This window comes from Scyliorhinus canicula, chromosome 22 (assembly GCF_902713615.1).
Source record: "Scyliorhinus canicula chromosome 22, sScyCan1.1, whole genome shotgun sequence".
NCBI classification, from domain to species: Eukaryota; Metazoa; Chordata; class Chondrichthyes; order Carcharhiniformes; family Scyliorhinidae; genus Scyliorhinus; species Scyliorhinus canicula.
In genome coordinates, this window is record NC_052167.1 from 3,138,250 (window position 1) to 3,162,620 (window position 24,371).

Sequence of the window (24,371 nt, forward strand, 5' to 3'; positions counted from 1 at the left end):
TTTATCTAAGCCCTTTTTGAAGCTATTGTAATCAGTACTATTTATTTATTCTCTAATATGCAGCACATTCATTGAATATTGAGTGGCACAAATTCATTTTTGGTGCATTGAAATCCACTTTTGAAGTCAGTCCTTCTACTTTTATTGCTGTGAAAGCAACAGAATGATTGCTTTCTTATCACTGATTTTAACTGTTAAGAGCCAAGAAACCTCAACACACTGAGAAATATATTTTTAACGAGGAGACTTCATTTTAAAATGGGACAAGAGAAAGAAAATCTACACAGTCGCATGCATTTGATTCCTTTGTGATTAATACTGAATGTCCGGCCTTCTATCTTTGTCACTGCCTCTTGCTAAATGGAATGGCCTCGCGTTATTTTCCTTGCCCCCCCTTCTCCCGTCTTCAGAAGCTTCAACAAAGTCAGACTTGTCACCATGCTCTCAGTCGTTATTTGCAACTTCCTCTCCTACTTCTTTGTGTCTTACCCAATATTCCTATGCGCTGCCCTGGACGTTCCCAAGAATGATAATGATCTGCAGTGAAGTCACTGTGAAAAGCCCCTAGTCGCCACATTCTGGCGCCTGTTTGGGTACACGGAGGGAGAATTCGGAATGTCCAAATTACCCAACAGCACGTTTTTCATGACTTGTGGGAGGAAACCAGAGCGCCCGGACGAAACCCGCGCAGACACAGGGCGAACGTGCAAACTCCGCACAGCCAGTGACCCAAGCCAGGAATCGAACCTGGGACCTTGGAGCTGTGAGGCAACAGTGCTAACTACTGTGCTGCTGAGCAGACGGAGGTTTTTCTGTGCTGCACTGAAAAGTGAAAAACTGAAGTAACTAGATTTGCATGCACCTCTGCAAACAACTCTGGATGTTGTCACAATTAGGATGTCCCCAATACAATTAATGCTACTTTGGGGAATTGCAAAGTGAAAAACATTAATTTTCTAGCTTGTTAATATGCAAAAGATGCAATTAAAGTTATGCTGTGAATCTAGTATTGGAAGAATGATTGTTTTGCCAGTTAGTTTTTTTGTGCATTGTTGTAACTTTAAATCTCTAAATCTGCTCTTTAAATAAAAATGTGTGAAAATTGACTTATCTGCCGACTCGTGTGCCTCATGCATGACACGTCTCATATGCCAAGTATGCATCGTGATCGAATCTGATAGACCCAAATTTCAGGCCACAAACAGTAACAAATAATATGGGTGGAAATGTACCAAAGACTGATGAAGCAAGCACATTTCCAATTAAAAATTACTAAGGAACTGCAGAAACAAGCAATCAACAAATAGCTGCCAAATAAGAGACATGGTTCCAAGTATTTTTTAGGAAATCCTTTTGGCTCATTGTATTTTTTCCACTATTCAGTGCTCTAGTTAGTGATGTTTGTAACAAGCAGACTGAAAGCACCCGATAGGATTTTATGTATACATTTTATTCTCCGCTTCCCAATGGATTATCACTGTCAATGCTTTTCATGGCCTCAGTCTTTCCATTAACAAGCTGTTAAACTTTGAAAAACGCCTTGCCCAAATGGTTACTTCTCTCCAGACGTGCTGACTGACCCACTTATAATACTAGCCTAGTACTTTCTGTTCTTGTTTAAAATTCAGTCTTTTTTCTGTGCGCAGATTGTGAGTGGAAGGCTGCTGACCAAGTATAACCAGAAGCTTGACTTCCATTGGGAAGCAAAGTCAAGTGAGGTATGTGGCATTTTTACTGTATATTCTGTCAATTTATAGCAGAGCTAGCATGGCCACTGTGCCATGCAGTGGAGGCAGGTCTTATGGAAAAATCCAGGAGCGAACTAGCGAGTTTTTCTTTGGCAGGAAGGAGTGATTGATTGGTGTAGGAAATTCAGTAAAATGCCATCATGTTTAAAATTTGGGGACTGGTTAAATGGAGCAGTCGTTCCTTTATTGGTGATTGTTGAATGTACCATGTAGCCTATTAATTGATTGCATTAACTCATGTACTGTGTATAAATCTGTTCACCCGAACCGAACCACGAATTGTATGAATGTTAATGCTGTGACGCTATTCTATGACAAGCATTAAGTAAGTCGGCATTCATGATGGGAGCACCTTGACTGGTTCAGGGTCCTGTCCTTCTAGTGATCGATAGCAAACATGCTCCCTCCTTTGATGTACTCATCCTGTTCAGTCAGCAGTAATGCTCAGTGCGTAGGAGTTGAAACCATCATTGCAGTGGAGACCTCATTCTTATGCTTGCATTCTCAGGATTGTAAGACTGAGTTCAATCCTCTCCTTGTGCAGCATTTTCCATTACCCCACCCTTCTAGTTTCTTAAGCTCCAAAGTGTACTTCCTTTCCCTTAACTTTGTCAGCTGAGAGAGAAATACAGCACAGAACAGGCCCTTCGGCCCACGATGTTGTGCCGAACTTTTATCCTAGGTTAATCATAGAATTTTGGACACGAAGGGCAATTTATCATGGCCAATCCACCCAACCTGCACATCTTTGGACTGTGGGAGGAAACCGGAGCATCCGGAGGAAACCCACGCACACACGGGGAGGATGTACAGACTCCACGCAGACAGTGACCCAAGTCAAAATCGAACTTGGGACCCTGGAGCTGTGAAGCAATTGTGCTATCCACAATGCTACCGTGCTGCCCTTAAGAAGAAATTAATCCACACTCCATTATTCTACCATAATCCATGTGCCTATCCAGTAGCCGCTTGAAGGTCCCTAACGTTTCCGACTCAACTACTTCCACAGGCAGTGCATTCCATGCCCCCACTACTCTCTGGGTAAAGAACCTACCTCTGACATCCCCCCTATATCTTCCACCATTTATCTTCAATTTATGTCCCCTTGTAATGGTGTGTTTCACCCGGGGAAAAAGTCTCTGACTGTCTACTCTATCTATTCCCCTGATCATCTTATAAACCTCTATCAAGTCGCCCCCTCATCCTTCTCCGTTCTAATGAGAAAAGGCCTAGCACCCTCAACCTTTCCTCGTAAGACCTACTCTCCATTCCAGGCAACATCCTGGTAAACCTCCTTTGCACCTTTTCCAAAGCTTCCACATCCTTCCTAAAATGAGGTGACCAGAACTGCACACAGTACTCCAAATGTGGCCTGACCAAGGTTTTGTACAGCTGCATCATGACTCACGACTCTTAAATTCAATCCCTCTGCTAATGAACGCTAGCACACCATAGGCCTTCTTCACAGCTCTATCCACTTGAGTGGCAACTTTCAAAGATCTATGAACATAGACCCCAAGATCTCTCTGCTCCTCCACTTTGCCAAGAACCCTACCGTTAACCCTGTATTCCGCATTCATATTTGTCCTTCCAAAATGGACAACCTCACACTTGTCAGGGTTAAACTCCATCTGCCACTTCTCAGACCAGCATCCTATCTATGTCTCTTTGAAGCCGACAACAGCCCTCCTCACTATCCACAACTCCACCAATCTTCGTATCATCTACGAATTTACTGACCCACCCTTCAACTCCCTCATCCAAGTCGTTAATGAAAATCACAAACAGCAGAGGACCCAGAACTGATCCCTGTGGTATGCCAGTGGTAACTGGGCTCCAGGCTGAATATTTGCCATCCACCACCACTCTCTGTCTTCTATCGTTTAGCCAGTTCGTTATCCAACTGGCCAAATTTCCCACTATCCCATGCCTCCTTACTTTCTGCATAAGCCTACCATGGGGAACCTTATCAAATGCCTTACTAAAATCCATGTACACCACATCCACTGCTTTACCTTCATCCACATGCTTGGTCACCTCCTCAAAGAAGTCAATAAGACTTGTAAGGCAAGACCTACCCCATACAAATCCATGCTGACTATCCCCAATCAAGCAGTGTCTTTCCAGATGCTCAGAAATACTATCCCTCAGTACCCTTTCCATTACTTTGCTGACCACCGAAGTAAGACTAACTGACCTGTAATTCCCAGGGTTATCCTGATTCCCTTTTTTGAACAGGGGCACGACATTCAGCACTCTCCAATCCTCTGGTACCACCCCTGTTGACAGCGAGGATGAAAAGATCATTGCCAACGGCTCTGCAATTTCATTTCTTGCCTCCCATAGAATCCTTGGATATATCCCGTCAGGCCCGGGGGACTTGTCTATCCTCAAGTTTTTCAAAATGCTCAACACATCTTCCTTCCTAACAAGTATCTCCTCGAGCTTACCAGTCTGTTTCATACTGTCCTCTCCAACAATATGGCCCCTCATTTAAATACTGAAGAAAAATACTTGTTCAAGACCTCTCCTATCTCTTCAGACTCAATACACAACCTCCCGCTACTGTCCTTGATTGGACCTACCCTCGCTCTAGTCATTCTCATATTTCTCACATATGTGTAAAAGGCCTTGGGGTTTTCCTTGATCCTACCCGCCAAAGATATTTCATGCCCTCTCTTAGCTCTCCTAATCCCTTTCTTCAGTTCCCTCCTGGCTATCTTGTATCCCTCCAGCACCCTGTCTGAACCTTGTTTCCTCAGCCTTACATAAGTCTCCTTCTTCCTCTTAACAAGACATTCAACCTCTCTTGTCAACCATGGTTCCCTCACTCGACCATCTCTTCCCTGCCTGACAGGGACATACATATCAAAAACACGCAGTACCTGTTCCTTGAACAAGTTCCACATTTCACTTGTGTCCTTCCCTGACAGCCTATGTTTCCAACTTATGCACTTCAGTTCTTGTCTGACAGTATTGTATTTACCCTTCCCCCAATTGTAAACCTTGCCCTGTTGCACACACCTATCCCTCTCCATTACTAAAGTGAAAGTCACAGAATTGTGGTCACTACCTCCAAAATTCTCCCCCACTAACAAATCTATCACCTGCCCTGGTTCATTACCAAGTACCAAATCCAATATGGCCTCCCCTCTGGTCGGACAATCTACATACTGTGTTAGAAAAACTTCCTGGACACACTGCACAAACACTACCCCATCCAAACTATTTGATCTAAAGAGTTTCCACTCAATGTTTGGGAAGTTGAAATCACCCATGACTACTACCCTGTGACTTCTGCACCTTTCCAAAATCTGTTTCCCAATCTGTTCCTCCACATCTCTGCTGCTATTGGGGGGCCTATAGAAAACTCCCAACAAAGTGACTGCTCCTTTCCTATTTCTGACTTCAACCCATATTACCTCAATAGGCAGATCCCCCTCGAACTGCCTTTCTGCAGCTGTTATACTATCTCTAATTAACAATGCCCCCTGCCCCCCCACCTCTTTTACCATCCTCCCTAATCTTGTTGAAACATCTATAGCCAGGGACCTCCAACAACCATTTCTGCCCCTCTTCTATCCAAGTTTCCGTGATGGCCACCACATCGTAGTCCAAAGTACCGATCAATGCCTTAACTTCACCCATCTTATTCCTGATGCTTCTTGCATTGAAGTATACACACTTCAACCCATCTCCTTGCCTGCAAGTACTCACCTTTGTCAGTGTTACCTTCCCCACTGCATCACTACGTGCTTTGGCGTCCTGAATATCGGCTTCCTTAGTTGCTGGACTACAAATCCGGTTCCCATTCCCCTGCCAAATTAATTTAAACCCTCCCAAAGACTACTAGAAAACCTCCCCCCCAGGATATTGGTGCCCCTCCGATTCAGATGCAACCCGTCCTGCTTGTACAGGTCCCATCTTCCCCAGAATGCGCTATAATTTTCCAAATACCTGAAGCCCTCCCTCCTACACCATTCCTGCAGCCACGTGTTCAACTGCACTCTCTCCCTATTCCTAGCCTCGCTATCACGTGGCACAGGCAACAAACCAGAGATGACAAACTGTCTGTCCTGGCCTTTAACTTCCAGCCTAACTCCCTAAACTTGTTTATTACCTCCACACCCCTTGTCCTACCTACGTCGTTGGTACCAATGTGCAGCACGACTTCTGGCTGCTCACCCTCCCCCTTCAGGATCCTGAAGACACGATCCGAGACATCCCTGGCCCTGGCACCCGGGAGGCAACATACCTTTCGGGAGTCTCGCTCGCGACCACAGAATCTCCTATCTATTCCCCTAACCATTGAATCTCCTATTACTATTGCTTTTCTATGCTCCCCATTCCCTTCTGAGCCCCAGAGCCAGACTCGGTGCCAGAGACCTGGCCGCTAGGGCCTTCCCCCGGTAGGTCATCCCCCCCCAACAGCATCCAAAATGGTATACTTGTTTTGAAGGAGAACGGCCACGAGGGATCCCTGCACTGTCTGCCTGTTAGTTTTATTTCCCCTGACTGTAACCCAGCTACTCTTGTCCAGTACCTTGGGTGTGGCTACCTCCCTGTAACTCTTCTCGATAACCCCTTCTGCCTCCATAAAGTCTAGCTAAAGTCTAATTGCCCTTGGGAAAGTGGTGGTGAGCTGCTTCCTTGAGTAGAACTGCATGTCTCGTGCAGCCATTTCAGAAGGCATTACTAGTCCAGTAGGGTAACCTTTAGGCTACCATCCCCTCCTTAATACTGTAACCCATGTCCAAGTGCACTTATTCTCCAAAACCTCCTTCCTTTTATGCAGAATTGCTTCCACAGTTGTGATAATTGTTTTACGTTCAGCGCTCCCAATATCATCGGTAGTCTCAGACAGAGTACCATATTATGAGACCTGTCACTGTTTTATAAAACGCGTTTGTGCTTTAGATTAGATTTTTACAGGAACGTTTGGCTGCTGTGTTATCCATTTCCAAGCTGGATTCATGCCTGTTGTTTATGCGAATCCTAACCTAAGCACAACAGCTTTTATCAAATGTTAATTGAAATTCAGTCGTCATGCACAGAGCACTGGTATCGCTGTGAGGGGGTGGCAATTAACCTGCCCCAAACTCCTGCAAAAAGCTCGTCGTTAAATTGCAGCTAGCAGGTAGGTAGCATGCATTAGTTCCTTCAGAGACAGGAACCAAGATGGAGAAGTCGCAGGGTTTATTTTTGAACGCAGAATAATTTCCTATTTTCCTTGCCTGCTAATTGTGTCATATGATTCCACAACAGCCACACGACAATTGCATCTCTCCGACCTTAACTAGTACAGTTCCTTCTGTCTGGTTCTGTCATCATAATGTTCCTTTGTATCCTTCTGTGAAGTAGAAAAGAAATTACTTACTTTCAATTCTTGAAAGATACAATTACTTTTTGGAAACCTAATCAAAAACTCCCACTCATTCCTTCTTCCCTCAAGATTCTTGATCTCATATCTTCTCTAATCTCAGTTGGAGCTCCCACATTACTGCTCCTGAAGTTGTATCCAAGAAATTTAATTTCCGAATTCTCACCAAACACCAATTCTAACACGTTGACACTTAACTCTTGAAAACCTTAATCCTTATATTGCTCTCTTGCCGAGGGGCTCATTAGTGACTATCATTATCCGGTGGTGCAGTGGTTAGCACTGCTGCCTACGGCGCTGAGGACCCAGGTTCGATCCCAGCCCCGGTCACTGTGTGGAGTTTGCACATTCTCCCCGTGTCTGTGTGGATTTCACCCCCACAACTCAAAGATGTGCAGGGCAGGTGGATTGGCCACACTAAATTTTCCCTTAATTAGAAAAAAATAATTGGGTACTCTAAATTTATTTTAAAAAAGTAACGATCATGGCGCCGGCTCAGAGAATTGGAGTTGAAGCCGGGACGGCCCGTGACGTGATTCTCCGGCGTTCAGAGAATCGTCACGTGCGCGCAATCAACGCAATGCTGGTCGGAGGCCGCTGAAATACGCCCCTGCGGCGATTATCCGCGGTCGATCGACTGAGTTCCTGCCGGCGTGGTTTCCGTAGGGTTCCACCCGGCGGGAGCTCGGACTCGCGGCCGCGGTGGCCGTCCTGGTGGGGGCGGCGGGAGGATCAAACTCCGGGGGGGCACCCACGACAGCCAGGCCCGCAATCCGGGGGGGGGGGGGGCTACCTTCTTTCGCGCGGCCCACTGTGTGGCTCCGCCATGTTGCATGGGTCCGGCGCAGAAGTGGCCGGTGCACGCATGTGCAGACCCACGGCCGGCAGTGCGGGGTCGCATGCCGGCGCTGAATGCAGCACTCCAGCAACCTGCTGGCCCCACGTGGGCCACAAAATCGCTGGGCCAGGCGGTCCGTTGACGCCGGCGTGAAACACTCCGGTGTTTACGCTGGCATCAACACCTCGTCGCGATTTCAGAGAATCCCGGCCCATATTCCTGCACAAGAGACAAGATAAAAGCTCATAATCGCACAATCCCCCTCTTGTCTCTCACCCCTGACCTCTGTGCCACTCTATTGCAAACTTTAATATATGCCTCACTAGTATTGCATGAAAAATTAGAGGTGTGCTCTGAAAACTGTTTGTCTTGCACTTGGCAATGCCTTGACCGATCAGAATCAACCTGCCCAGCTTGAATTTGAACAAGGTTGGGAAGTTGACTGTTCCGTACTGCATTCTCCCTGGCAACAGCTCCATCAATCCGAGCCTACTTGCCAACCAATCAACACTCTACTCTCATGTTCCCCCTTTACTGTTGGTAATTTCTTGTGAGCTGTGCTGATGAGTATAAGATGAAAAGTTTTGACAGCACGTCTCTTTTTTTCTGCAATGCGCAAGTTCTGTACTATCAAACAACTATTCGTATGTCTCAGTATTTTACTGATATTACTATATCAGTGATCCTGTTAACTTTCATCATATTCCTTCCACGTTCCACTGGTGCCCTTGCATATGCCTCAACTTGAATCAGCTCATGACATAGTCTTCTATTCTGAATTAGTTATTTCTGAGGGAATGAAAATTACAAACTCCTATCTCCGGCATTCTCCCGACAAATTTAAAACCTATGTTGGTCATTCTGGGTGAGTGTGCTTAACACTCAATTTGGCTCTGTTTCTTGTTCTAAGCTCTGGAGTCGCCAGGTGCCGTTAAGACACCACCACAAGCTTCAAGGTGAAGTTCAAAGCAATAAAACCGTACACCAATTAGTAAGTCCAAACAACTAGAGTTTATTATAATACAATTATAATAACTACCCATGCACACGCTAAAAGGATTAAACTTACTCCTATCGCTAAACAACTAATACTTATCTCGAAGGAACTGCTGGGTCAGGGAACAAGGCCTTTTGCTCTGCTCTGGTCTGCAGACTTCAGGTTGGTATCAATTAAAAAGGGGGTCAGGAGTGCCTATCTCTGGTAGCGGTCGTTGGGAGGCACTTACTTGTTGGTGGCTGCTGTCCGAAGGCTGGAGCAGAAGACAGGAGACTGAACCATGTGTGGGACCTGTCTTTTATAGGTCCCAGGGGATCCGCGCCCCTTTGGGCGGACTCCCTTACCTACTTGGAACCGATTGGGTCTCTTCCCAATCGATTATGTTTGAACCCCCCAATCATGGGGCAGTTCCTCGGTCGCTGGGGCGGTTCTTGGGACTTATTGTTTTGGGCGTCTCTGGCTCCAAAGGGTCTGGCCTTCCATAGAATGTATCGATCTGTGTTTTAACTTGTTTCCATTGTATCTGGGGATCGCCCGGTATCGCCTCATTAGTATGTTAACTGGTTTCTTTTCACAGTGCTGTCTGGTTTCTGCAACAGTCAAAACTGGTTTCTGCAGTCGTCCCAATATCCAATCGTTTTGCAAGCTGTTTGCTTTACAACATGTCCATTTTCCCTGCATTCCTTGCAATCTTCCATTTTGTGTTGGGCAGTGGCCACCCCAGGTGGCTACACCTACATTTTACGATAGCTTTCTATGGAGCTTCTTGATTTCCCCCTTTTTTATTCTTTCATTGACATGGTCTGAGTCTTTTGCACTTCACCTTAACTGAGGTTTTAAAAAGTATTTTTATTCAACTTTTTCCATTTTATGCATAATACAAAATACGACACAACCAAACAGAGCAACACATCCCATTCCCACATGCAACCTCCTCAGAACCTAACCACTCCTTCCAAAAACTAACACACTTAGCAATGAATGTTGACCAGCTCTTTGAAATACACAATAAACATCTGTCATCTCCGGTGAAACCCTCATTTGCCCCCTCACGGCGTGACTTTCTCGAGGTATCGGGACTCCATCAGATCTCTCGGCCACATTGAGGCTCTGGGCAGAGAAGCTGACCTGCACCCCATCAACACTCACCTCCGGGCAATCAGCGAGGTGCAGGCCAGGACATCTGCCCTTGCACCCGGCTACAACTCCGGCGAGTCTGACATCCCAAATATGGCCATTAATGAGCTCCAACTCAATCTTCAGAATTGCTGATGTGGTGCTAAAGGAGGAGACCCAGAAACCGACAAGCTTGGGAAACAACCAGAACATATGCACATGGTTGGTCGGATCCCCTGCAGAGCGCCCTCACTTGTCCTTCACCCCTGCAAAGAACCAACTCATCCTGGACCTCGGCATGCCCTATAAACTACTTTTAAGTTGGATTAAACCAAGCCTCGCACACGAGGACGTGGCGTTCACCCTCCGAAAGACCTCACTCCATACCTCACAATCCAAAACGGGCCCCAACGTGTCCTCCCACTTGGCCGTAACCACCTCCACCGATACTGTGTCCTCTGACAATCTATCCATAGATATCGGAGATGCTCCCTTCCCCCGACCCTGCGAGTGAAAGAATCCTCTCCATTAGCGAGGTTGGTTGTGCCACAGGGAATGTCGGGAAGATCTGTTTGCGAAACTGCATAAGTATCTGAACGAATCCACTCGTGAGAACCCCAACTTCTCTGACAGTTCCTCTAAACTGGCAAACCGCCGCTCCAAGAATAGATCCCCATTTTTTTCCAAACCCTTCCCCCAACTCCGAAAGTGGCATCCAATCTCGCAGCTCGAGCAGATGATTCACACAAGTCGGAGCCAGCTTCGATACAATTTTAAATGCTGCTAAAATTGTCACAATATCTTCAAAGTGGAGACAAACAGTGGATTGCCGAATACTTTGTTAGTGAAAGTGAGTGCGAGGCCGTCGCTAATTCCCTCAGATCGGAACCTCTAACGTGACTTTGATTCCATCTGCACCCACATGGCTCCTGGGTCACCACACCAACCCCAACAACTCGCTGTCCAGTAATAAAATATCAGGTTTGGCAACGGCAAGCCCCTGGCTGTCTATCCCTCTGGAGGACTGTCCTTCGAATCCTCGTGGCCCTGCCCACCCACTTGAAGGACGGGATCAATTTTCCGACTCTCCCAAAATAGGATTTAGGGAGAAAGGCCAGCAAACGCTGGAGCGAGAACAGAAATCTTGGTGAAATGTTCATCTTGACTGACTGAACCCTACCAGCCCAGAACAGAGGAAGACTGTCCCACCTCTGCTGATTGGTCCTGACCCTGCCTACCAAGCTCCTATGGTTCACCCTACAGATCCAGGCCCAATCCCGGGCCAACTGAACCCCCACATACCTAACGTTGGAACCAGCAAACCGGAGCAGCAGCGCCCCCAGAGTGTGATCAAATTTTTGACCCCCCCCCCCCTAAAAAAAGGAACCTTAATTGAAGTTGATAGTTGTACGCGCTCCCAATTGTGGCAATAGGTATGCAGTGTGCACTGCAGTTTTATCTCATGCTGATATTTGTGCACAAAAGGTGAGAACTGGAAACCTGCTGTGAGCTAAAGTGCAGCGAACACCCACAGTGATTCACTTTTCCTCTCCTGTTCATCAGCCTCGAGCTGCAGTGAGTTTATTACAGGTGCTCTGCAGTCGATAGTCAAGTGAATACACTGGGATGATGATTCAAATGGTCCTTAATAAAAGGCGATGAGCACATTCTCCCCGTGTCTGCGTGGGTTTCGCCCCCACAACCCAAAGATGTGCAGAGTAGGTAGATTGGCCACACTAAATTGCCCCTTAATTAGAAAAAATAATTTGGTAATCTAAATTTATAAAAAAAAAGGCGATGAGAGAAACAGTGTACCATGTTGACACTTTTAGCACGGTTCTTGAATATGAACTAACTGCCCTCGGAAGGTGTAAAGTTTTGCCTAACTTATTATCAAACAAATAAACCAGTCTGCCGCAGTGGATATTGGTCACGCGTCACCTATCTGTTATGATTTACAAAATGTTGCGTAATCATAGGTTAAAGTTATCGAGTTATGCTTGGTAAAAGTTAGCTTTGAGAAACGTGCTTTACTGTTTCCATCTATAAACCGCCACTTGCCACATAGTCCAGCTTTGTTCCTCCATTGTGGTTGAGCAAAGCACATCGAACATGTTAGTCGGGGGCGGAGGAGGGGGTTGGTGGGACATTCTTTGTTTTTATCCGATTTGGAAATAGCTCTGGCGCAAGTGTGTCCTCGACTCTTTCATGACCGATATTGCGAAAGTGAGAATTCTCGCTTTACAGTATGGGTTTGCGATACCAACAGTGAGGTGATCTCATAGTTCACTACAACGCCTGCAGTCAAAAATGCTTTTTCTGTGTCTATATTATCCTTCTCAGGTGGGGCAGCAGTCACAAATACCATTTTGGATATTTAAACTCTTTTATAATATTGATCAACAAGACAACTGTTTGTCTCTTGCTCTCCTGTGTACTCTTAAGTCAATCTTCCTGTATGCTGTGTGAATATATTTGCCAATTCGTAAAATTAAAACCGCTGGGGTTAATGGGTTAGTGGCAGGATACGTACCAAATTGATTAAAGGACAGAAAATAGGGAGTAATGATGAGCAGTTGTTTTTTAGACAGGAGGAAAGTATACACTGGTGTTTCCTAGGGCTTGCTATTCGGACCTCTGCTCCTTCTGATGGATACTAGTGCCCTAAATTTGCTCTATACAAGGCATAATTTCAAAAGGTTGCAAATTATATTAAAATCCGGAATATTGTATACCCTTGAGGTTCCAGCAATCGCAAATAAACAAGGACGGCACAAAGCCTGGAGTTTAAGAACTCTTTGTGAGTGCTCATTTGTATTGACTTGTTGTTCCTGGCTGTGTCAGAAGTTGTCCCAATTTATTACACAATAGCATTGCCAGCTATTGGTGACAGCTCTTCTCCCCGATGAGGTACTCTTCGAACCCGAAGAGTGAGGTGAATGTGATTCACACCGGATTATAATCTGTATATACATGTGCCTATATTGTAAGTGCAGTTGCCTACCTGACCACTAGGGGGAGTAGCTCTGGGAATGCTCGAGAATTGTACTGGGCTTCCCCCTTGGTTCCGCCCAGGACTCCTCCCCCTGGTGCTGCTGTATAAAGATCAGTGCCACATGGTCAGCCGGCCAGTTCATCGAAAGTTCAATGGCTAACCGGCTGGCTCTGTTGTGAGTATATTAAAACCGCTATTCTAATCCTACAAGCACGAGTCCGTAGAATTGTTGGTTCCAACAATTTAATATACTCAGGAAACAGTCGAAGAAATCATGGAAGCAGCCCTCAAGCCCGGACGCCTAGAACTCAACCCACAGGATGCAGAGGCTAAGGAATTTTTTTCCCACTGGCTGAGATGTTTTAAAGCCTACCTGGCAGAAGCCAGCACTGTTGAGAATTACAGCCACAACACAGTATACCGTGCTCTCCTAACTCTGTGCTGCATACACACTGTGGCCACCTTTTCTATAAATGTTAATGGTTCTGTTCACCGTCTCTGTAATTGTTAATGAAGTAGAATTTGAGAAAAACAGAATGCAGAGTAAATTTGCACATTGTGTGTGGAGTTTGCACATTCTCCCCGTGTTTGCGTGGGCTTTGCCCCCACAACCCAAAGATGTGCAGGCTAGGTGGATTGGCCACGCACAATTGCTCCTTGGAAAAATTAATTGGGTATTCTAAATTTATTTGTAAAAAGTCAGCATGGACTACACGCAACATCTTAATATTATTTTTGAAACAAAATTTGAAGCTTATCCACCTCCTGCATGCATAAATAATCCTTAGTTAATCTTTATAAATCCAATTATTGTCTGTAGATAGGGAGATGTGAAATCTAAATAAAGTGAACAATTTGGGGCCTGCTGTGCTTTGTGACCTGTATTTTGTTAGGATTATGAAATCCCACTTGTTATTTAACTTGTTTTCATTGTGACCGACCTTGTATGTTTCCTTATTGAACAATGAACTTAATGTTCTCACAACATTTCTCAAACTTACAGTTGACACCCTGCGCAGTTTTTGACCACTTTGCAACAGAGATAAAAATTGCTGCTGCAGTAATTAATTTCCTGGTGCTGTTAAATGCTCGGACCTTTTTGTCATTAGTCTGGGTATGAAAAAGCTCTTATTAAAGCTGTAAATTTAGTACTGGAGTGCAATATGTTAGCATCCAGTGGGTATCTGTTTGATGGATGTTAAATATCCAGTCCTTGGAAGGGAATAAGATGAACAGGTACTAGGCGTTGATTTGTTAATTATACTCCTCTTTACATAAGGAAGAGCCGGCCAGCACTGGTTATCTGGTGTGTTAGAGGGGAGAAGTTAATTCTGCAGTGAGCAATAAATATTCTCTACCTAAGCCTCTGTGTCTGTAGATATTAGTTAGCTGATATTGGTCGACGAAGATGGCTGCCTGAAAGTGAAGATTTGAGACTATACATACAAAGCCAGAGACCCCCTTGAGAGAGCCGCAATCTTTACTGTTAAGAAAGCCTTTAATGAAAAAGGCCCAGGTGAAGTTAGTCGTGGAGCATGATTATGCCAGTCTTTGGAAAATCTGGAGAATTGCAATTCACACATTTGGGGCATTGTTGGCTTCCTTGGAGGCCTTTAGAAAGAATGTTAAAGAGGTATTGATGGCAGTTGGCGGTAAGGATTTTAGGGAGAAGAAACAAATTATTACAAAACTGCATTGACAATGTGTGCATCCCTCTATGTGGCCATGGGTTGAAGATTCTGTTAAAGGATACAGGTGTACTGGATGAGGAACACACAGGATTTGTTAAGATCATTAGTGAGAAAAGTGATATTCACATGTAACCAGAGATTTGGAACAGGAGTAGGCCACTCGGCCCCTTGAGCTTGCTAGGGATTGGTGAAAGGGAGGAAAGCCAGGAAACATAGCCTAAGTTCATCACAGGCCAAGGAAAAGATCAAGAACTTGTGAAAGGATGCCTAGTTGAAGGAGCAGCAGTCCAGAAAGAGGCAGGAGATCCAGTCGGCATCGTAGTTAAACAAGAGCCAGGACCGCAAAACAGGCAGGAGCGACACAGGAAATATGAGCCCCAACGTTAGAGAGGCTCTGGTGGCTACTAACAAGTTGGATGGTAAATTAGTAAAGGAAGCAAAACAAAAAGAAGTTGTCCGCTGGAGAGAGAGTTTACACAGAGGTGCCAGACCAAGGCAAACCAGCATTGTCTCGTAGGTGGATATGAACAGAGAAAGTACTTCCTAATGGTACATTTAAAGCAAAGGCTGGACCGGTAGATCGGGGATTTGAAGAGCAGACTCCCCAACAGCAGGAAAAGTAAATTTGAGGATTTTCCTAGCACTGTTAACGATATACTCATGGGACTGTAAATCCACTGATGCCAAAGCAGCATTTTTGCAAAGGGAGTAATTTCAAAGAGAAGTATTCTTAAAGCCTCCAAAAGAGGCTGCAGATCTAAAGGGGAAGTTATGGAGAATAAACAAGTGTGTTTATGGGCTAAACTCTGAGGTCTTTTCAGTTAGAGCCGTCCGATTACAAGCTGGTTGTGTTCAGCTAAAAAGTAGATCCCGCAAAGTTTATGCGGACCACGGAGAAAAACTCGCAGACGTTTCGTAACGCGCGTAGATGATTTCCTGTGGGTAGGATCTGTACCCTTTGAGAAATTTGTAATAGATTTCAAATTATAAAGGGATTCAAAATTGGACGTCGGGCTTCTGGACCTCTTATGTACATGGGGCTGGATATTAGGCAGACTAAGTTGGGAATAACCCTGATTCAACTGTCTTACCTAGAGAATGTTAAAGAGATCCTGATAAACTGGGCCAGGTCCTCAAAAGAGGAAGATTGTATAACTAAGGAAGAAGCAGATCAGTTAAGCAGTTTCATTGTGCAATTAAACTGGTTAAACATGTAAGCTAGACCGGATGCGTGCTATGATATATACCATGCTGAAATATGCTACTGTTGGGAAAGTGCTTAAAAACAAATAAGACATTGGAGAAATTAAGTTCAGGAGAATGTATGCTCAGATTTCCAGACCTGGGTGATCCAGAAGGGATGAAATTAGTAATTTTTTGTGACGCCTCACATAGTAACCTCCCAGATGGTGATTCGAGTACAGTTGGGTTAATTATATTTTTAGTGGGAGAAAACCACCGGTTATCTTGACTGTTGCACAAAAAGAACGGCTTGCCCAAGGAAATTGTTGAATATCCTCGAAGAGGGATACCTTGTATCATAATGTATTGTGACGACACAAACGTTTTCATGCTATAATCCTATTGAAAAAGTTTTCTGTCCCTTTTTCTCAAGAAAAGAGGAGACTTTGGATTATGTCAAAGACTGATTGTAGAGTAAGATGACGTGTATTTTCATTTTGTATGTTTCTTTCCATACCAGCTTAAAAGAAAATGGGGGAACCTTTTAACATTCAATTGGTTTCTGTTTAATGGATGTTAGACATCCAGTGTTCGAAGGTAATAAGACGAACAGATGTTGGGTGTTGGATTTGTTAATTAAATTCAATTGTATATGAAGATGAGTCAGCCAGCACTGGCTGCCTGGTGTTCTAGAGGGGAGAGGTTAGCTCTGCAGTGAGCAATGAATATTTTCTACCGAAGCATCCTGGTCACTTTACTTCTTCACAATAGCTCTCAAATTTATTTAATTCCCCTTTTCAAATAACTCGGAAGCATCTCTTCACCACCCATCAACATTTTTAAAAAAAAGTTAGTGTACCCAATTAATTTTTCCCAATTAAGCGGCAATTTAGCGTGGCCAATCCACCTGACTTGCACATCTTTGGGTTGTGGGGGCGAAATGGCAGCACGGTAGCATGGTGGTTAGCGTAAATGCTTCACAGCTCCAGGGTCCCAGGTTCAGTTCCCGGCTGGGTCACTGTCTGTGCGGAGTCTGCACGTCCTCCCCGTGTGTGCGTGGGTTTCATCCGGGTCCTCCGGTTTCCTCCCACAGTCCAAAGATGTGCGGGTTAGGTGGATTGGCCATGCTAAATTGCCCGTAGTGTCCTAAAAAGTAAGGTTAAGGGGGGGGTTGTTTGGGTTACGGGTATAGGGTGGATACATGGGTTTGAGTAGGGTGATCATTGCTCGGCACAACATCGAGGGCCGAAGGGCCTGTTCTGTGCTGTACTGTTCTATGAAACCCACGCAGACACGGGGAGAACGTGCAAACTCCACGTGGACAGTGACCCAGGGCCGGGATTCGAACTTGGGACCTCAGCACCGTGAGGCAGCAGTGCTAACCACTGCGCCGCCCTGCTGCCCTACCATCATCTAAATTTTATGTCATAACACTCCCGAAGACTCTGCATGAAAGTGCTGCATGTAAGGATGTTTTGTGGACCCACTGGAAAGTCTCTCGGGACCCCAGTTTGAGAACGGTTGCTGTAGTGTACATGGGCAATTTACATTTGCTTAGTGCCTTCATGGGAGGCCTGGTATGAAAACTGAAAGTGTAGGAAATACTCAGCAGGTCTGGCAGCTTCTGTGGAGAGAGGAACCGGGTTCGAGTCAAATATGACTTTTGAGGTTCTCAAAAAGAGTCCTACTTTACTCGAACCCGGGTTCCTCGTTCTCCACAGATGCTGCCAGATCTGCTGAGTATTTCCTGCACTTTGTTTTTATTTCAGATTTCCAACATCTGCAGCTTGCTACTTTTATTTGGTGCTCCCATGGTTGGCTGTCAGGCATTTTCTTTATTTGCTCTTGGGGATAGGTGCGTCACTGGCAAGGCCAGCATTTATTGCCCATCCCTAATTGTCTTTGAGAAGGTGAGTTGTCTGCTTGAGCCACTGCAGTCTATGTGGTGTAGGTACACGCATCATGCTGTTAGTGTGTAGAGAGGAGGGGTTGGGGGCCGTGGGGGAGGTTGGGAGGTGTGGGGATGGAATTCCAGGACTTTGACCCCGAAAAAGTGAAGGAATGGCATTCTTGCTAAAGTTGGCAGGGTGCGACTTGGAGGGGAACTTGCAATGATGGTACCTGCTACCTTGTTCTTCTCAGATGCTGCAGGTTTGCAAACTGCTGTGGAACGAGGCTCTTGAAGGACTTCAGCAAGAATAAAAGCAAAGTTCAGGAAGGTTGCCAAATGTTTGGTCAGAGAGATAGCTTGGAAGGAAGTCGTTGAAAGTGGTGTTAGAAAAATAAAGGTAGTTTTAAAGGATTTATATTTGTATTGGTAAATATTAGAAATAAAATATAGTTTTCAGTGCGTCTAATTTAATGTTTCTGTGGCTGGAAAGGAAAACCTACAGTTAGATTCATGCTGGAAAAGGTGTTTGTATATGTGGGGGGTTGGTTTGGATTCCAATTGTAATTCTATTGTGCTCAGAGAGGGTTATGTGTGAAGAGTAAATAGCAGTTGAAACACTTGTCAAGAGGAAGAAGGAGGCTTATGTAAAGATGAGACGTGATGGTTCAGTTAGGGCGCTTGAGAGTTACAAGTTAGCTAGGAAGGCTCTAAAGAGAGCTAAGAAGAGCCAGGCGAGGACATGAGAAGTATTTGGCAGGTAGGATCAAGGATAACCCTAAAGCTTTCTACAGATATGTCAGGAATAAAAGAATGACTAAGGTAAGAGTAGGGCCAGTCAAGGACAGTAGTGGGAAGTTGTGCGTGGAGTCCGAGGAGATAGGAGAGGTGCTAAATGAGTATTTTCCGTCTGTATTCACATAGGAAAAAGACAAAGTTGTCGAGGAGAATACTGAGGTACAGGCTACTAGACTAGAAGGGCTTGAGGTTCATAAGGAGGCAGCACGGGGCAGCACGGTAGCATAGTGGTTAGCATCAATGCTTCACAGCTCCAGGGTCCCAGGTTCGGTTCCCGGCTGGGTCACTGTCAGTGCGGAGTCTGCACGTCTTCCCCGTGTGTGCGTGGGTTTCCTCCGGGTGCTCCGGTTTCCTCCCACAGTCCAAAGATGTGCGGGTTAGGTGGATTGGCCATGCTAAATTGCCCGTAGTGTCCTAAAAAGTAAGGTTAAGGGGGAGTTGTTAGGTTACGGGTATAGGGTGGATACGTGAGTTTGAGTAGGGTGATCATTGCTCGGCACAACATCGAGGGCCGAAGGGCCTGTTCTGTGCTGTACTGTTCTAATTCTAATTCTAAGGAGGAGGTGTCAGCGATTCTAGAAAGTGTGAAAATAGATAAGTCCCCTGGGCCGGATGGGATTTATCCTAGGATTCTCTGGGAAGCTAGGGAGGAGATTGCTGAGCCTTTGGCTTTGATCTTTAAGTCATCTTTGTCTACAGGAATAGTGCCAGAAGACTGGAGGATAGCAAATGTTGTCCCCTTGTTCAAGAAGGGGAGTAGAGATAACCCCGGTAACTATAGACCAGTGAGCCTTACTTCTGTTGTGGGAAAAGTCTTGGAAAGATTTATAAGAGATAGGATGTATAATCATCTGGAAAGGAATAATTTGATTAGAGATAGTAAACATGATTTTTTGAAGGGTAGGTCGTGCCTCACAAACCTCATTGAGTTCTTCGAGAAGGTGACCAAACAGGTGGATGAGGGTAAAGCAGTTGATGTGGTGTATATGGATTTCAGTAAAGCGTTTGATAAGGTTCCCCACGGTAGGCTATTGCAGAAAATACAGAGGCATGGGATTGAGGGTGATTTAGCAATTTGGATGAGAAATTGGCTAGTTGATAGAAGAGAAAGGGTGGTGGTTGATGGGAAATGTTCTGACTGGTGTCCAGTTACTAGTGGTGTACCACAAGGATCTGTTTTGGGGCCGCTGCTGTTTGTCATTTTTATAAATGACCTGGAGGAGGGCGTAGAAGGATGGGTGAGTAAATCTGCAGATGACACTAACGTCGGTGGAGTTGTGGACAGTGCAGAAGGATGTTACAAGTTACAGAGGCACATAGATAAGCTGCAGAGCTGGGCTGACAGGTGGCAAATGGAGTTTAATGCAGAAAAATGTGAGGTGATTCATTTTGGAAGGAATAACAGGAAGACAGAGTACTGGGCTAATGGTAAGATTCTTGGTAGTGTGGACGAGCAGAGAGATCTCGGTGTCCATGTCCATAGATCCCTGAAAGTTGCCACCCAGGTTGAGAGGGTTGTTAAGAAGGCGTACGGTGTGTTAGTTTTTATTGGTAGAGGAATTGAGTTTTGTTGGCCATGAGGTCATGTTGCAGTTGTACAAAACTCTGGTGCAGCCGCATTTGGAGTATTGCGTGCAGTTCTGGTCGCCACATTATAGGAAGGATGTGGAAGCATTGGAAAGGGTACAGCGGAGATTTACAAGGATGTTGCCTGGTATGGAGAGAAGATCTTATGAGGAAAGGCTGAAGGACTTGAGGCTGTTTTTGTTAGAGAGAAGAAGGTTAAGAGGTGACTTAATTGAGGCATACAAGATGATCAGAGGATTAGATAGGGTGGACATTGAGAGCCTTTTCCCTCGGATGGTGATGTCCAGCATGAGGGGACATAGCTTTAAATCGAGGGGAGATAGATATAGGACAGATGTCAGAGGTAGGTTCTTTACTCAGAGAGTAGTAAGGGCGTGGAATGCCCTGCCTGCAACAGTAGTGGACTCGCCAACACTAAACGCATTCAAATGGTCATTGGATATGCATATGGACGATAAGGGAATAGTGTAGAGGGACTTTAGAGGGGTTTCACAGGACGGCGCAACATCGAGGGCCGAAGGGCCTGTACTGCGCTGTAATATTCTATGTTCTAAACCAACTGCTTATCAAGTGGGGCCTTGTAAGATAGAGAAGCTTTTCAGTTTTAGTTTAGGTAATTTGGAGTTGGAAATAGATAGTAAGAGAGAAGGCAGCTCTCACAGCTCTGCCAGAAGCAGTTGGTTTTAGAAGGCTAAAGAGGGAACATCTCTCTCAGCCTTGCTAGAAGAAAAACAATACTATGGAGTAATAGTTCAGAAAACATATGCCAGAAACCTAAAGTCTATCTGGTTAAGGAAACTAGAGAGCCCTTTTAATTCCTTTGCCATTGCTGGCACCCAGCCCGTTTTCGAGCTTGACCGGTCCAAGCCGAGGTCAATAACTGTGTTGAAGTCCCCTCCCATGACCAACCTGTGCGAGTCCAGGTCTGGTATCTTCCCCAGCATCCTCTTTATAAATTCCACATCATCCCAATTTGGCGCATGCACATTTACTAATACCACCTGCACCCCCTCCAGTTTCCCACTGACCATAATGTACCGACCTCCCACATCCTAGACTATTCTACCCGCCTCAAACACCACCTGCTTATTGATCAGGATCGCGACCCCTCCAGTCTTTGAGTCTAGTCCTGAGTGAAAGGCCTGACTGACCCAGCCTTTCCTCATTCTAATCTGGTCAGTTATTCTAAGGTGAGTCTCCTGCAACATCACCACGTCCGCCTTCAGTCCCCTCAGATGCGCGAACACACGTGTCCTCTTGACCGGCCCATTTAACCCTCGAACATTCCAGGTGATCAGCCTAGTTGGGGGGCTCATTGCTCCCCCCACCCCCCCCCTTCGCCGATCAGCCATCCCCTTTTTTGGGCCCACCTCCAGTCCATGCTCCGCGCCTCCACCATTCGGCCCCCAGGCAGCCTCCGCCCGCAACCTCCTCTCTGTCCCTTAGCCCAAGTCCCTCCCTCGTCAGCAGAACATTTAGCCCCCCTCCCCCCCACCAAGTAACAACACTGTAACCCAACCCCTTTAATAAAACCGAACATATGCACACTCCCCACTGCGCTTCCGTGAGCTAGCCCGCCCATCCCTGGCGCCAGATAGTCTCCCACCTATTGTCTCCTCTTCCCCCCCCTCCCCCCCAGCTCATACAAACATATTCCCAACATCAAATAATCCCCACACAATTGCCCAACAGAAAAACACCAAGATCTAAACAAGCACACCTCCATCCCCCAACAGTGCAAATGAAAACCGTAATTCACTCAGCTCTACGGCTGGTCCCAAATCAATGCAAAAGGCATTACAAACAGCTTTTTAAAAAAGAACAGAAAAACAAAAAAACAAAACAAAACGAGAACATTGCAGCAAAGTTTAAAAGTTCTCAGTCCACCACCAGCCCTTTCCTTTTCACAAAGTCCAGCGCGTCCTCCGGCGACTCGAAATAAAAGTGCTGTTCTTCGTGCATGACCCAGAGAGGAGCCAGATACGACAGTCCGAACTTCACCTTTTTCTTAAAAAGGATCAACCTAATCTGGTTGAAGCCCGATCTTCTCCTGGCCACCTCCACACTCAGGTCTTGGTAAACCCGCAGGATACTGTTGTCCCACTTACAGCTCCGTGTCTGCTTGGCCCACTGTAGAATGCGCTCCTTATCCAAGTACCTATGGCGTCTCACCACCATTGCCCTCGAGGGGTCTCCCATTCACGGCTTCCTCGCGAGCGCTCTGTGAGCCCTGTCCACCTCCAAGGGTCGGGAGAATGTCCCATCCCCCAGCAGCTTCTCAAACATACCTGCTATGTCTGCCCCAGCATCCACTCCTTCGCACCCCTCCGGGAGCCCAACGATTCTCAAGTTCCGCCGGCGGGACCTGTTCTCTAGGTCCTCCACCTTCTTCAGGAGCCTTTGCTGCTGGTCTCTCAGCATCCCCACCTCCAACTCCTCCTGCTCAGCCAGCGCCTTCTCTACTTCCTGGATCGCCCGATCTTGGGCGTCCAATCTAAGCTCCAGCCGCTCAATTGACTCTTTTATCGGGTCCAAGCAGTCCCGTTTCTGCTCAGCAAAGGCTTCCTGAAAAACTTGCATCAGCTGCTCCGTTGACCGCTGGGTCGACAAACCAGAGATTCGGTCCTCCGCCATGCTGTCTCCCCCATGCTGTCTCCCCCATGCTGTCTTCCCCATGCTGTCTCCCGCTGCAGCTTCAGCCCAAACCTTCTCTGTCTTTCTGTTTCTGCCTTTACGAGCACTTCTAGTCCTTCTCTCCATGCACCGAAGTGGGAATTCAGTACGCAATTGCCTCTGTCATCAGTTTTACAATTCAAGTCCGGTAGAAAATCGGGGGAAAAGGTCCAAACCTCCGACCCGAGCAGGAGCCACCAAATGTGCAACTTGCTCCTTCATAGCCACCACCGGAAAACCGGGTATTGTGATTTTTAACTCGCACTCGGTCCTCCAAGTACCTTGACTTGTCTTGATTCATCCATTTCCAAAACGCCAGTGAGATTACCTGACAGTGAGTGCGAAATAACTTTGGCCTTGTTTCACTTGAGTATCCTGCAGTCTTCCTCCAAAAATGTTTGACAAGCCATTTTGAAATGAAGCATTGTTTTAATATAAGGACTTGCACTGCACATTAGTGCAACGGTTTAATTTGCTTTGTCCATTTGGAGAGAAATGACAATTTTCAGATGACCTTAAACGTCATGATGTTGAATAAATCAAAATCTATCATCCTTGTTTTTTTCCAGTATTCTTGGCATCATTTTGCACACTTCTGTCCATTTGTTTTCTGCAGCCTTGATTTGAGCATTTCCTTATGTCACCTCCGAACACTTGTCAGAGATGTGAAAGAAATGTGCTCCCAGATTCTCTTTCCACAGATTGTCTATTTGAACCGATGATGAAAACTGAGGCTGTATACAGGACTCCAGAGAAGCACGCAATACTCGCGCATTTCTAAAACAAAATAAAGTTCAGCACCCCAGTATTAATCAAGATCTACGGATTTTAGCACAACGCTAAATTGCTGGTTTTGAAAGCAGACCAAGCAGGCCAGCAGCACGGTTCGATTCCCGTAACAGCCTCCCCGAACAGGCGCCGGAATGTGGCGACTAGGGGCTTTTCACAGTAATTTCATTTGAAGCCTACTCGTGACAATAAGCGATTTTCATTTTTTTCAAAACAAATTGATGCAAAACGATTGCCAAAATATTAGAATTGTACATGTTTATAATGGAAGTTTACTGCCTCAGCCATAAAGATCAAAGATCCTGGTAACACGCATGACTTAGATAATAACAAAAAATTTTCAAGAAAGCTATTTCACGAATATTCAGAAACCCCACGTCACTATCGCATTACTTTGCAAACTTTTCAATCTTTATTTATTTTTGGCGCCTAAAGATGTTCAGGTTAGGGGGTATTACGGGGTTACAGAGATAGGGCGAGGGGAGTGGGCCTGGATTGGGGTCTCCTTCGGAGCGTCAGTGCAGACTCATTGGGCCGAATGGCCTCCTTCTGCACTGCAGGGATTCGATGGATTCTTGACATTCTGTTGTGCGACTCTGGATGCTATTAAGACATGGATTGTGTGTACCTTCTCAGGTGGAAAGGTTTCTTGATTAGACTCCCATGTAGCAAAATCACACCAGAGACAA

At 45.7% G+C, this 24,371-nt stretch overlaps 1 protein-coding gene across 9 annotated transcripts in view; it reads left to right on the plus strand.

Moving 5' to 3' along the window:
• The window catches only part of micu1 (mitochondrial calcium uptake 1), a 110,289-nt gene that overhangs the window by 17,986 nt on the left and 67,932 nt on the right, over positions 1-24,371 (plus strand). For 8 of the 9 annotated variants that reach the window (XM_038782705.1, XM_038782706.1, XM_038782701.1 and 5 more), the window contains one exon: positions 1,647-1,718. The exons of the other annotated variant lie outside the window; for it this stretch is intronic. The gene's annotated coding sequence lies outside the window, so the exon portion shown is untranslated. The remainder of the gene's footprint in view (positions 1-1,646; positions 1,719-24,371) is intronic. 9 annotated transcript variants of the gene reach the window in all.